The 12,044-nt window shown below is 43.3% G+C and overlaps 1 protein-coding gene across 1 annotated transcript in view; it reads right to left on the bottom strand.

Annotated features, from left to right (window-relative positions):
• LOC129859620 (cytoplasmic protein NCK2-like) overlaps positions 1-12,044 on the bottom strand; it is a 57,731-nt gene that overhangs the window by 45,093 nt on the left and 594 nt on the right. The window lies entirely within an intron of this gene.

Genomic DNA, 12,044 nt, shown 5'->3' with positions numbered 1-12,044 from the left:
TGCAAGGTATTTTTCTTCGTCCATAGTCACAAAACAACAACCATCTAAAAGTAGTGTGTGCTGTCAGGTGCTGCATCTGAAAAGTGAATTTGCCGTCCCCGTGGTTCAAACTTCAGAAGAGCATTGAGCTAGTAATCGAAATTTTGCTGGTTCGAATCCCACAGAAAACTAGGTGAAAAATCGTTCAATGTGCCCTTGAGCAAGGCACTTAACCCTAATTGCTTCTGTAAGTCGCTCTGGTTAAGAGCGTCTGCTAAATTACTAAAATGTTAAATGTCAGGGTGGTCCTACTATTCCAGCAATGGCTGCTAAATCTAGGAAGAATTTTGAGCAAAAGGGCTTTTAAGTGGCGAGAAAAGTAATTATGCTGAGTGCTATTAGCGTATTACCCTAAACTTGAATTGTTATGAGGGGTAGCTAGGAAGATTATGCTTTTCAGATCCTTTAAGCTCATTCAAAATGACATAGCAGTGGAGTCCAACATCCCATCTCCACAACAGTTAGCCTAAAACAAGCTCCAACGGGAAAAGACATTACGAAAGTCCACATGAATCTGTGCAATTGGCCATCATAGCAGGAAGCTGTGGATGCCTCGGCTGGACAGAGGTTGTTTTCGTGATGACCAGAACCTGCCTGCTGTTTCCTTGAGGAAGAGAAATCCCTCATTTGACCATACACAGCGGTCAGTTTGGAGTCAAAGCCGCTGTACTCTCTAGGATTCATCAAATTAGCCTGAGCCTGAGAACCTGAACTGAAAGATATGGAGCTCGAAGCATTTCTGTTGCCAGTATACTGGGTAAGCAGAGACTTTGGCCGTCTGACTCCGACAGGCATCTTCAGGTTCTCATTGATCTCTCCCATGATTGAAATCTGCATATTTCAAACCCTGATTTATGTGAGATAACAAAATAGATGTTGGGGAATTGGTCTTGGCCCAATTTCTGAAAAACTCTCGTCACTCTTCCAGGTACGAACTAAGATGTTGAGATTTGAAGTGAAGTGATTGTGGTGGAAATCTGGCATCCACTGCACATCCTGAGACTGTTGTGATAGCAACCACCCGGTGTTAAAATCTGTCGTTCTGAGCTGAGGTGCTTAGAAAACAGAGACAGTGAGAAACTGTGAAATCTATATTCCAGTGGAAAAGTTAGACAAGGCAGGTAATATTCAAATCTCTCACATTGGTGGAGTCGGGAGGACCCATTTCTATTCGCCTAGAGACAGAACAGAAGCCGGTTGTCTCGGAGAATCGCAGATGGGAAAATCATCCAGTTCACAAACATACCGGTGGAAGATAGAACTGTGGAGACGAGGCAGACGGAGAATTTTCAAATTACTTCTTATCAAAACACCTGGCATTTCCACCACCACATGAAAGTAGAGGAAACAGTGCAAACTAGCAACAAGGTTCCCAGAGACATTGTAACCTACCCACGAGCCATCTTCTAGTGAAAATATTTTATTAGCTCAGACCAATTAAGGAATAATGCTTCTGAGGTCAGGACATCTTAATGAGATCAATTGCCAAGCGTGCCAACAGCCAACCCTTCAATTTTATGAGACAACCCAGTGTCTTTTGAGGAACTGTCAGATTTTATTAGACAGGACATTTCTACAGGGGCTGTTTCTCCTCTCCCTTCGCCTTTCTCACTCTAAATCTCTCTCTCCCTCTCGGTTTCACTTTGTCCCATTTAGCGTCGACAGCCAGAGTCACAAGTGACAAAAGTGTTCCGTGACAATGACAATGAATATGATCTGGTGACACCAGGCTCTGCTTCACTGATAGAATTGCTCTTTGACCTCGGAGTGTAAAATCCCTACTCTGACAAAACCACTCTGACATGCACACTCAACGCAACAGAAACATTTCTCTGCATTATACTGTGCTCCTGTTGCGGTTCACATTACCACAGTAATCTCCCTGTCATCCAGCCTGTTTTGAGGCCTGCTCTAGCCTCGGTCAACACAAAGAAGCGTACAAACTGGAAACTGCATGGGGTGTGTGTCTATTATCTGCATATGGCTTACATAGTTGATGGATGATGTCAGTCCTACACACTAGTCTACATAACATCCTCTTTCACCTTGACTCTGATTCAATGGAGAGTTCATGTTGTAGATTCCCCTTTTTTCTTGGAATCTGCTCCCCTTGAAAAAGGAACAACCATTTCTTGTTTGTTGAGAGGTTCCCTCTCCTGTTCTGTTTTTCATCTCTAGATGAGTCTCTGTCTTGGCAAACCTGAACACGCAACGCTGTGGCCCTGTGGGACGCGGGAATGACATCATTATGTAGCCGGCGCACGAAGGCACTCAGAGTGTGGCGTCAGGAAAACAACCTCTCACTCAACGTCAACAAAACAAAGGAGGTGATCGTGGACTTCAGGAAACAGCAGAGGGAGCACCCCCCCCCCCTATCCACATCGAAGGGACAGCAGTGGAGAAGGTGGAAGGTTCCTGGGCGTACACATCACGGACAAACTGAAATGGTCCACTCACACAGACAGCGTGGTGAAGAAGGCGCAACAGCGCCTTCTTAATATCTTACATTACTCATATCACATGTATATACTGTATTTTATACCATCTACTGCACCTTGCCTATGCCGCTCGGCCATCGCTCATCCACATACTTATATGTACATATTCTCATTCACCCCTTTAGATTTGTGTGTATTGGGTAGGTGTTGGGGAATTGGTAGATTACTGCACTGTCGGAACTAGAAGCACAAGCATTTAGCTACACTCACAATAACATCTGCTAACCATGTGTACGTGACCAATAACATTTGATTTGATTTTGATTGGAAGGATATGTACCATGATGTGTCACAGAGGTAGGTAATGACAACCAATCTCAGAGCTCTGGGGTGGAGGAACATTGTCTGTCTTCATTCAGGCTTAACAGGGCAGACCAAAGACACCCAAACGCGTACACACACACACACTGCAGTTAGGCTATTTAAGCTACACTGATGCCTTCACAATCCAAAAAGTGGCCTCCCTTTGACAGCCCTTTGGTCTGCCTACGCACTACAGCCCAAAGATTTCCTGACTGGCTTCGACCAGAAGCCAAGTAAATCCAACCCCTGCCTTTTTGTTATCCGTCTACAAGCAGAAACCCCCCGATAGGACCCTTTCACACGATAAGAAACAGCAACAGTGGTGAGGATTTCTTTCCCAACACAATGTTCTCTTCCAGCAAGTAGCTCTCAAGATCACAAGCATCCCAAGGCTTTAGGCCTATTTTTCAAAGCTCGCAATATGACAAACCCAGTCGTATTCACGTACACCAATACATGCACTATGTCTATGCTTGCCCACATGCACTATGTCTATGCTTGCCCACATGCACTATGTCTATGCTTGCCCACATGCACTATGTCTATGCTTGCCCACATGCACTATGTCTATGCTTGCCCACATGCACTATGTCTATGCTTGCCCACATGCACTATGTCTATGCTTGCCCACATGCACTATGTCTATGCTTGCCCACATGCACTATGTCTATGCTTGCCCACATGCACTATGTCTATGCTTGCCCACATGCACTATGTCTATGCTTGCCCACATGCACTATGTCTATGCTTGCCCACATGCACTATGTCTATGCTTGCCCACATGCACTATGTCTATGCTTGCCCACATGCACTATGTCTATGCTTGCCCACATGCTCTATGTCTATGCTTGCCCACATGCACTATGTCTATGCTTGCCCACATGCACTATGTCTATGCTTGCCCACATGCACTATGTCTATGCTTGCCCACATGCACTATGTCTATGCTTGCCCACATGCACTATGTCTATGCTTGCCCACATGCACTATGTCTATGCTTGCCCACATGCACTATGTCTATGCTTGCCCACATGCACTATGTCTATGCTTGCCCACATGCACTATGTCTATGCTTGCCCACATGCACTATGTCTATGCTTGCCCACATGCACTATGTCTATGCTTGCCCACATGCACTATGTCTATGCTTGCCCACATGCACTATGTCTATGCTTGCCCACATGCACTATGTCTATGCTTGCCCACATGCACTATGTCTATGCTTGCCCACATGCACTATGTCTATGCTTGCCCACATGCACTATGTCTATGCTTGCCCACATGCTCTATGTCTATGCTTGCCCACATGCACTATGTCTATGCTTGCCCACATGCACTATGTCTATGCTTGCCCACATGCACTATGTCTATGCTTGCCCACATGCACTATGTCTATGCTTGCCCACATGCACTATGTCTATGCTTGCCCACATGCACTATGTCTATGCTTGCCCACATGCACTATGTCTATGCTTGCCCACATGCACTATGTCTATGCTTGCCCACATGCACTATGTCTATGCTTGCCCACATGCACTATGTCTATGCTTGCCCACATGCACTATGTCTATGCTTGCCCACATGCACTATGTCTATGCTTGCCCACATGCACTATGTCTATGCTTGCCCACATGCACTATGTCTATGCTTGCCCACATGCACTATGTCTATGCTTGCCCACATGCACTATGTCTATGCTTGCCCACATGCACTATGTCTATGCTTGCCCACATGCACTATGTCTATGCTTGCCCACATGCACTATGTGTATGCTTGCCCGCTTCAACTCCGAAATGGAGAAAGCTCAAATAGCACCTTCACTCGAGAGGCGAGACGCCAACTCTAGCCCTGATACTGGAAATATCCCTAGCTACTGGAACTGGGTTAAAAACCTCACCCAGTAAACAATCCTCATAACGAATTAGCAACACGGCTCCTCGCAAACTAGTGTCCCGTTTTACAGCTACCCTAAAATTTTGCACACTACCAAGTTCCCACAGACTGAATCAAAGACTGGTTCAAATTGTGTTCTGAAAGATAGCAGAGAGATACTAGAGGAAGGAGTTCAACTTCCTGTAAGAAGCACTAGAGAATATTGTTGTTGGGCAGCAACCGCAGTGACTCTTCTTATTAACACTCTATGCAAAAGCTATTATCGGGTTGTGTTGAGATTACATCATGTAGGTGTTATATCTGATTGGAAGTTAACATTACAGTAATACTATTGGTCAACAACTCAGATTTTGAAACCAAACAACTCAGATGTTATACACGGTCTTAGATTCATTGTCTCGTTCTCTTTTTCGCTCCTGACCTGCTGTGGTGAGATTCTCTCTCTCTCTCCCTCTCTGATCATGCTCAGAAGTGCCTCGTAATGCTTTGTAAGTTAAGCTTTATGCATTGTATAATGTATTGTTAATTTTTACAAAGTCGTTAAATACACTTAGAATTCCATTCTCATCACCATTCCTTGATTTTAGACAGCTAAAAGCATAATACTTGCACATGGTCTACATAGCACCTTGCATTTTGCTAAATCATCTTTATGGAGTCAGATATACTTTTTAATAGATTCATTGCATGTGAGGTATATACAATATAGCGTATGCATACATATCAAATGTTACGACACGACATTCTCCAAGGTGAAGGACAAGTGGAGAGAGAGTAGTGAAATACAATATCAACACCAGGTGAAGTGACACAAGGTCCGGTAACTAGTGTTACACTGCAAGCCAGGTAAATGCTCCATCTTTTCTCAGTTGCAAAGGGGTTCAAGTGGGGCCACACAGAAGTATCCTACTACTTACTGCCAGGGGCATTAGCAGTTCCGCATCCAAATCGGCTAGACATATGCTACCAACGTGAGAGAGTCCGGGAAGTGCGTCAGCCCTCACTACCAAACAGAGCGGATCATTGTGCCTCCCATGCCCATGCCTCCTTCTCATGTTCAGAGGTTACAGCATGCTATTGGGATAATCTCTCATGTGATGAAAGAAACCATGTTTGAGCGCGCTAGGGTAAGCAAATGCCCTGAGCATAATCTAGACTACCATAGAGTTAGTTCTGGGTCATACTGACCAGGGTGTGGCTCAGCCCTAGGTTTTCTTGGATTCACTGGTTGCATCCCAAATGGCACCCTATTCCCTATTCTTTTTATTTCACCTTTATTTAACCTGGTAGGCCAGTTGAGTACAAGTTCTCATTTACAACTGCGACCTGGCCAAGATAAAGCAAAGCAGTGCGACAAAAACAACAGAGTTACACAAACAAAACGTACCGTAGAAAAGAAAAATAGAAAAATCTATGTACAGTGTGTGCAAATATAGAAGAGTAGGTGGGTAGACAATAAATACGCCACAGAGGCAAAATAATTACAATTTAGCATTAATACTGGAGTGATAGATGTGCAGATGATGATGTGCAAGTAGAGATACTGGGGTGAAAAAAAGCAAGAGGGTAAGTAATAATATGGGAATGAGGTAGTAGGGTGTGCTATTTACAGATTGGCTGTGTATAGGTACAGTGATCGGTAAGCTGCTCTGACAGCTGATGCTTAAAGTTAGAGAGGGAGATATAAGACTCCAGCTTCAGTGATTTTAGCAATTCGTTCCAGTCGTTGGCAGCAGAGAACTGGAAGGAAAGGAGGCCAAAGGAAGTGTTGGCTTTGGGTATGGACAGTGCAATATACCTGGAGCGTGTGCTACAGGTGGGTGTTGCTACAGTGACCAGTGAGCTGAGATAAGGCGTGGCTTTACATAGCAAAGACTTATAGATGACCTGGAGCCAGTGGGTTTGCCGACGGATATGTAGTGAGGGCCAGCCAACAAGAGCATACAGGTCGCAGTGGTGGGTAGCATATGAGGCTTTGGTGACAAAACGGATGGCACTGTGATAGACTATGTCTAGTTTGCTGAGTAGAATGTTGGGGGCTATTTTGTAAATGACATCGCCGAAGTCAAGGATCGGTATGATAGTCAGTTTTACGAGGGTACGAATGGCGGCATGAGTGAAGGAGGCTTTGTTGCGAAATAGGAAGCCGATTCTAGATTTAATTTTGGATTGGAGATGCTTAATGTGAGTCTGGAAGGAGAGTTTACAGTCTAACCAGACACCTAGGTATTTGTAGTTGTCCACATATTCTAGGTCAGAACCGTCCAGAGTAGTGATGCTAGTCGGGCGGGAGGGTGTGGGCAGAAATCGGTTGAAGAGCATGCACTTAGTTTTACTAGTATTTAAAAGCAGTTGGAGGCCACGGAAGGAGTGTTGTATGGCGTTGAAGCACGTTTGGAGGTTTGTTAGCACAGTGTCCAAAGAAGGACCAGATGTATACAGAATAGTGTCGTCTGCGTAGAGGTGGAACAGAGAATCACCAGCAGCAAGAGCAACATCATTGATATACACAGAGAAGAGAGTCGGCCTGGGAATTGAACCCTGTGGCACCCCCATAGAGACTCCCAGAAGTCCGGACAGCCCTCTGATTTGACACACTGAACTCTATCTGAGAAGTAGTTGGTGAACCATGCGAGGCAGTCATTTTAGAAACCAAGGCTATTGAGTCTGCCGATATGAATGCGGTGATTGACAGAGTCGAAATCCTTGGCCAGGTCGATGAAGACGGCTGCACAGTATTGTCTTTTATCAATGGCGGTTATGATATCGTTTAGGACCTTGAGCGTGACTGAGGTGCACCCATGACCAGCTCGGAAACCAGATTGCATAGTGGAGAAAATACGGTGGGATTCGAAATGGTCGGTGATCTGTTTATTAACTTGGCTTTCGAAGATTTCAGGAAGGCAGGGCAGGATGGATATAGGTCTATAACAGTTTGGGTCTAGAGTGTCTCCCCCTTTGAAGAGGGGGATGACCGCGGCAGCTTTCCAATCTTTGGGGATCTCAGACGATACGAAAGAGGTTGAATAGGCTAGTAATAGGGGTTGCAACAATTTCGGCGGATAATTTTAGAAACAGAGGGTCCAGATTGTCTAGCCCAGCTGATTTGTAGGGATCCAGTTTTGCAGCTCTTTCAGAACATCAGCTGTCTGGATTTGGGGGAAGGAGAAGCGGGAAAGGGTGGGGGGTTTGGGCAAGTTGCTCCAGGGGGTGCTGAGATGTTGGCCGGGGTAGGGGTAGCCAGGTGGAAAGCATGGCCAGCCGTGGAAAAATGCTTTTTGAAATTATCGTAGATTTTCCTATCCTCAGTGCAGTGGGCTGCTGGGAGGAGGTGCTCTTATTCTCCATGGACTTGAGTGTCCCAAAACGTTTTGGAATTAGTGCTACAAGAAGCAAATTTATGTTTGAAAAAGCTAGCCTTAGCTTTCCTAAATGACTGAGTATATTGGTACCTGACTTCCCTAAAAAGTTGCATATCGCGGGGGCTATTCGATGCTAATGCAGAACGCCACAGGATGTGTTTGTGCTGGTTAAGGCAGTCAAGTCTGGGGTGAACCAAGGGCAGACCCTGAGCATTAAGGTAGTATTAAAGCTCTGTCTCAGTAACCGCTGGCACAGGAGTTTACTTTATGTGCTAGATAACATTTACCTCATGTAAAAGGAAAGTCAAACTTTCCTCCAATACTTTAAAGTACCATTACGATCACTCATCCTTGTTCCTGGCATTGATGATTCACTGCACAGCGATGAAATATTAAAAAGGCGACTTTTTTCACGTCGACCTCTAATACAAAAATGACTTATTCCAGACCTCCATCAACATCACTCTTCTTCTCGTTCTGCTTCACTAAACTGTTGGGGAAATAAAGCAGAGTATAGGGAGGCCTTGTTATGGATAATGGCCTGCCTGATTGTGCTGTGAGCTGGCTTGGATTGGTCAAGGACTTTGCACTACACAAAATGTGCAAACCAGTTGAGTGTAATTGCTTTGCTACAACTATGTAGCTAATGAAGTTCTAACAATATTGCTCTTGGGAGTTGGAACCAGTCCATTTTGTGAAACGTGCCGTCTGCTGTAGCCTGTTAAATTGACACATTGTGAACTAGCTGAACACTTAACTAGATTGTGTGCTAATATCAGTCAAGAGGCAGCTAACGTCATTCGAGAGTAGGCGTTTTTAAGAGTTTTACAGGCAATTAAAACGCTCTGCAGAGAGACATTTCAAACATGGAGCTTGGATATTATTTTTGGCCATGCAGGTTCACTTTCGGATACGGTAGAAACACATGACTCTGCAGTACTACAGAGATTAAATGTATTCCCAGATTTCATTTTCACAGTTTAAAGGGTTAATTTGTGATTTTGGAAATCGACTTCCCCAGAGTCCGATGAACTCGTTGATAAAATTTGTATCTCTCTGTGTCTAGTATGAAGGAAGTTAGACGTAGTGTCGCGAGCTATTGCTAACTAGCATTAGCACAATGACCAGGAAGTCTATGGGTATTTTCCACTAGTTAGCAATTGTGCTAGAACTAGTTAGCAATTTTGCTAGCTCTGGTTAGCAATTGTGCTAGCTCTGGTTAGCAACTTCCTTCAAACCAAACACAGAGACATACAAATTGTATCCACTAGCTAACTTGACTCTGGGGAAGTACATAAAGGGCCCTATTGCTAAAATCCCAAAGTATCCTTCTGAGAGTCATATCATTATTTATGTTTAAAAATACTATGATTGACCAAGTTTAACCATAATCATTCCACAATTATTCTAGCCTACAGTCATTGACCTGGTTGCCAATGCATGTCGTTCAACAACTAGTCAGTCTACATCCAAAGAATCATTCTCTCTATTTATAGTTTAGACTGTTATTTTGATTTGCTTTTAATAGCAGTGTGAGAACTGAGGCAGAACTGTTGGAATGCATTTGAGAGTCAAATGATGTTACCAGCGACATTTTGCACCACCCTATGTGGTAATAACTAATGCATGACTTATTGGATTTCAATTATCCATTGTAGCAGACAGATGAACATAGTATGTCTGTGAAGGATATTACTATTCTCGAAGTTAGACCTGCGCAGGTAGAGGAAATAATGTGCAGTGAGAAGAACTGCGAGAGTGAATTTCTGGTATCTCTAGCACAGCTGCAGAAGCTCCTTGGCTGCGTTTTTTTTTCACTTAGCCTTTTGACCAATCAGATCTGAAAAATATATTATGTGACTGGTCAAAGACCAATTAGTGGGGGAAAAATATCAGAACTGGGCTGCCTGTATAAAGGCAGCCATAGCGGTGCAAATTTTGTCTCATATACAGAGCTAGTTAAGATCGAGACTGACTGAACAGACAACGAGGTTAGTATAGGTTAGTGCTCTCTAAATGCTGGTCCGGTGGACAAACTGTGTGTTTGTCTCTCCTTTGTGTTGACATGGTTGTGGCTTCAAAAAAAAAATAATGTTTTAAACATTGTATGTCTAAATTAGGTCAGCGGTGGTCGGTGCCATTTAAGATGAGGGAGTTAACAAAAAAGTATGAGCATAGCCTTATTTCTATTACAGCATATTGGATGACTGTCATTCATATTCCATTCACCCAGTTCAATGTAACATCGATAGGTTCAGGCTACAACATGATACTCTAATTTTCCCTATACCCATCATGAGGTTGCTACAAACTAGACTAGGAATTAAAGTTTACAACGTAGGTGCACACACAGTTTGAGAGAAAGATTTGAGGTGACAGACAGTGACACATTCAATACCGCCTTGCACACTCTTGCCTGCATCTATCTTATCAAGGGTGTAATCATCAGTCCAACCGTTCCAAACGAGAGTTTCTATTGGACAAGTTCAGGTATGTTAATCCCCGTTTCATTCCATTTAAGAAACGTTTTTCAACAGAATCATCGAATGAATACACCCCTGATCACACATAAACACAGTTCACTTTCATGGCAGCCACGTTATATTCCTTCTCGCATCTATGGGCTCTCCTCCTCTCACCTTTTCCCTTAGCTTGTGGACTTCAATGCACAACACATCAGCTGTATGAGACCAGGCGAAAAAACCTTTCCAAGCCAAACCAAATCATAACATCTACACACAGCCTACATCATTGTCACCATATTAGCTAAAGTAACGTCATAGTCAACATAGCTAATAGAACTAACACGTTAGCAAACTCGCTACAATCATGAAGTCGCGTTACAGAGTACAGTTAGTAAGCAGTTCAGTAAACGGTTTAGCAATAAATTAGTAAAACCAAAAGTTTACCTTGACTTGGCTATGACTATCTGTTGGATAGTCATAGCCAGCTAGCTAACATAGTATCCCTGTTTGCGCTGGATGTTTAAGTAGGCTAAACTAAAAAAAATAGCTACGTAAGTGAAAGTGAGAAAAAAATAATACAAAATATAGCTTTCTCTAGCTTTCCTTCATTTTTGAACAAATTAATTTGTTCAAAACTATTAAACTATTGTCTTTCTCGCTCTTTTAATCAACTACTCACCACATTTCATGCACTGCAGTGCTAGATAACTGTGGCTTATGCTTTCATTCTCTGATCTTTTGATTGGGTGGACAACATGATATGTTAGAGGACGTCCTCCGTAAGTTGTCATAATTACCGTGTAAGTGTATGGAAGGGGAGAACCATGAGACGCCTAGGTTTTGTATTGAAGTCAATGTACCCAGAGGAGGACGGAAGCTAGCTGTCCTCCGGCTACACCATGGTGCTATCCTATAGAGTGCTGTTAATCAATTATTTGGTGACGTTAATATATTTTGTATAGTTTTATCTAAAAAGGATAACTTTAATGTTTTACTATTTTTATGAAATTCACTGGAGGATAGTCCTCCACTTTCTCCTCTGAGGAGCCTCCAGTGGTTTAGGTGTGGCCAAAGAAAATGTAGACCTAAGATCTGGTGTTCATCGCACGAAAAGGTTTGAGTCCCATCTTGCCTACACCTCTTAAGCTTGCAAGCCAACACCCTCTGACATAGAGAGAATAATGGTTGTATCTTCGTCATCGCCAGTTTCAGGTTGTTACAGTTGAGCAAAAACAGGTACACCACACCTTATCATGGCCATCAAAAAACTATCACCTCACAATAAAACAACAGAAACGCATAGGCAGAATGTATTATATTTTATATATTGGGTGTGTAGTTCAACAATTACACTGGGCATGTATGAGCACGTATAACAGAGAGGAAAAAAAAACATTAATGCTCATTGCAAAAAGGCCTACATGTTGCTCACCAAGACCGTCTAACTACAGTATGTAAACAAATGTACCACGAATGAAAATCGA

The sequence above is a fragment of the Salvelinus fontinalis genome, chromosome 7 (genome assembly GCF_029448725.1).
Source record: "Salvelinus fontinalis isolate EN_2023a chromosome 7, ASM2944872v1, whole genome shotgun sequence".
NCBI classification, from domain to species: domain Eukaryota; kingdom Metazoa; phylum Chordata; class Actinopteri; order Salmoniformes; family Salmonidae; genus Salvelinus; species Salvelinus fontinalis.
This window is presented reverse-complemented; position numbering and strand designations above follow the sequence as displayed.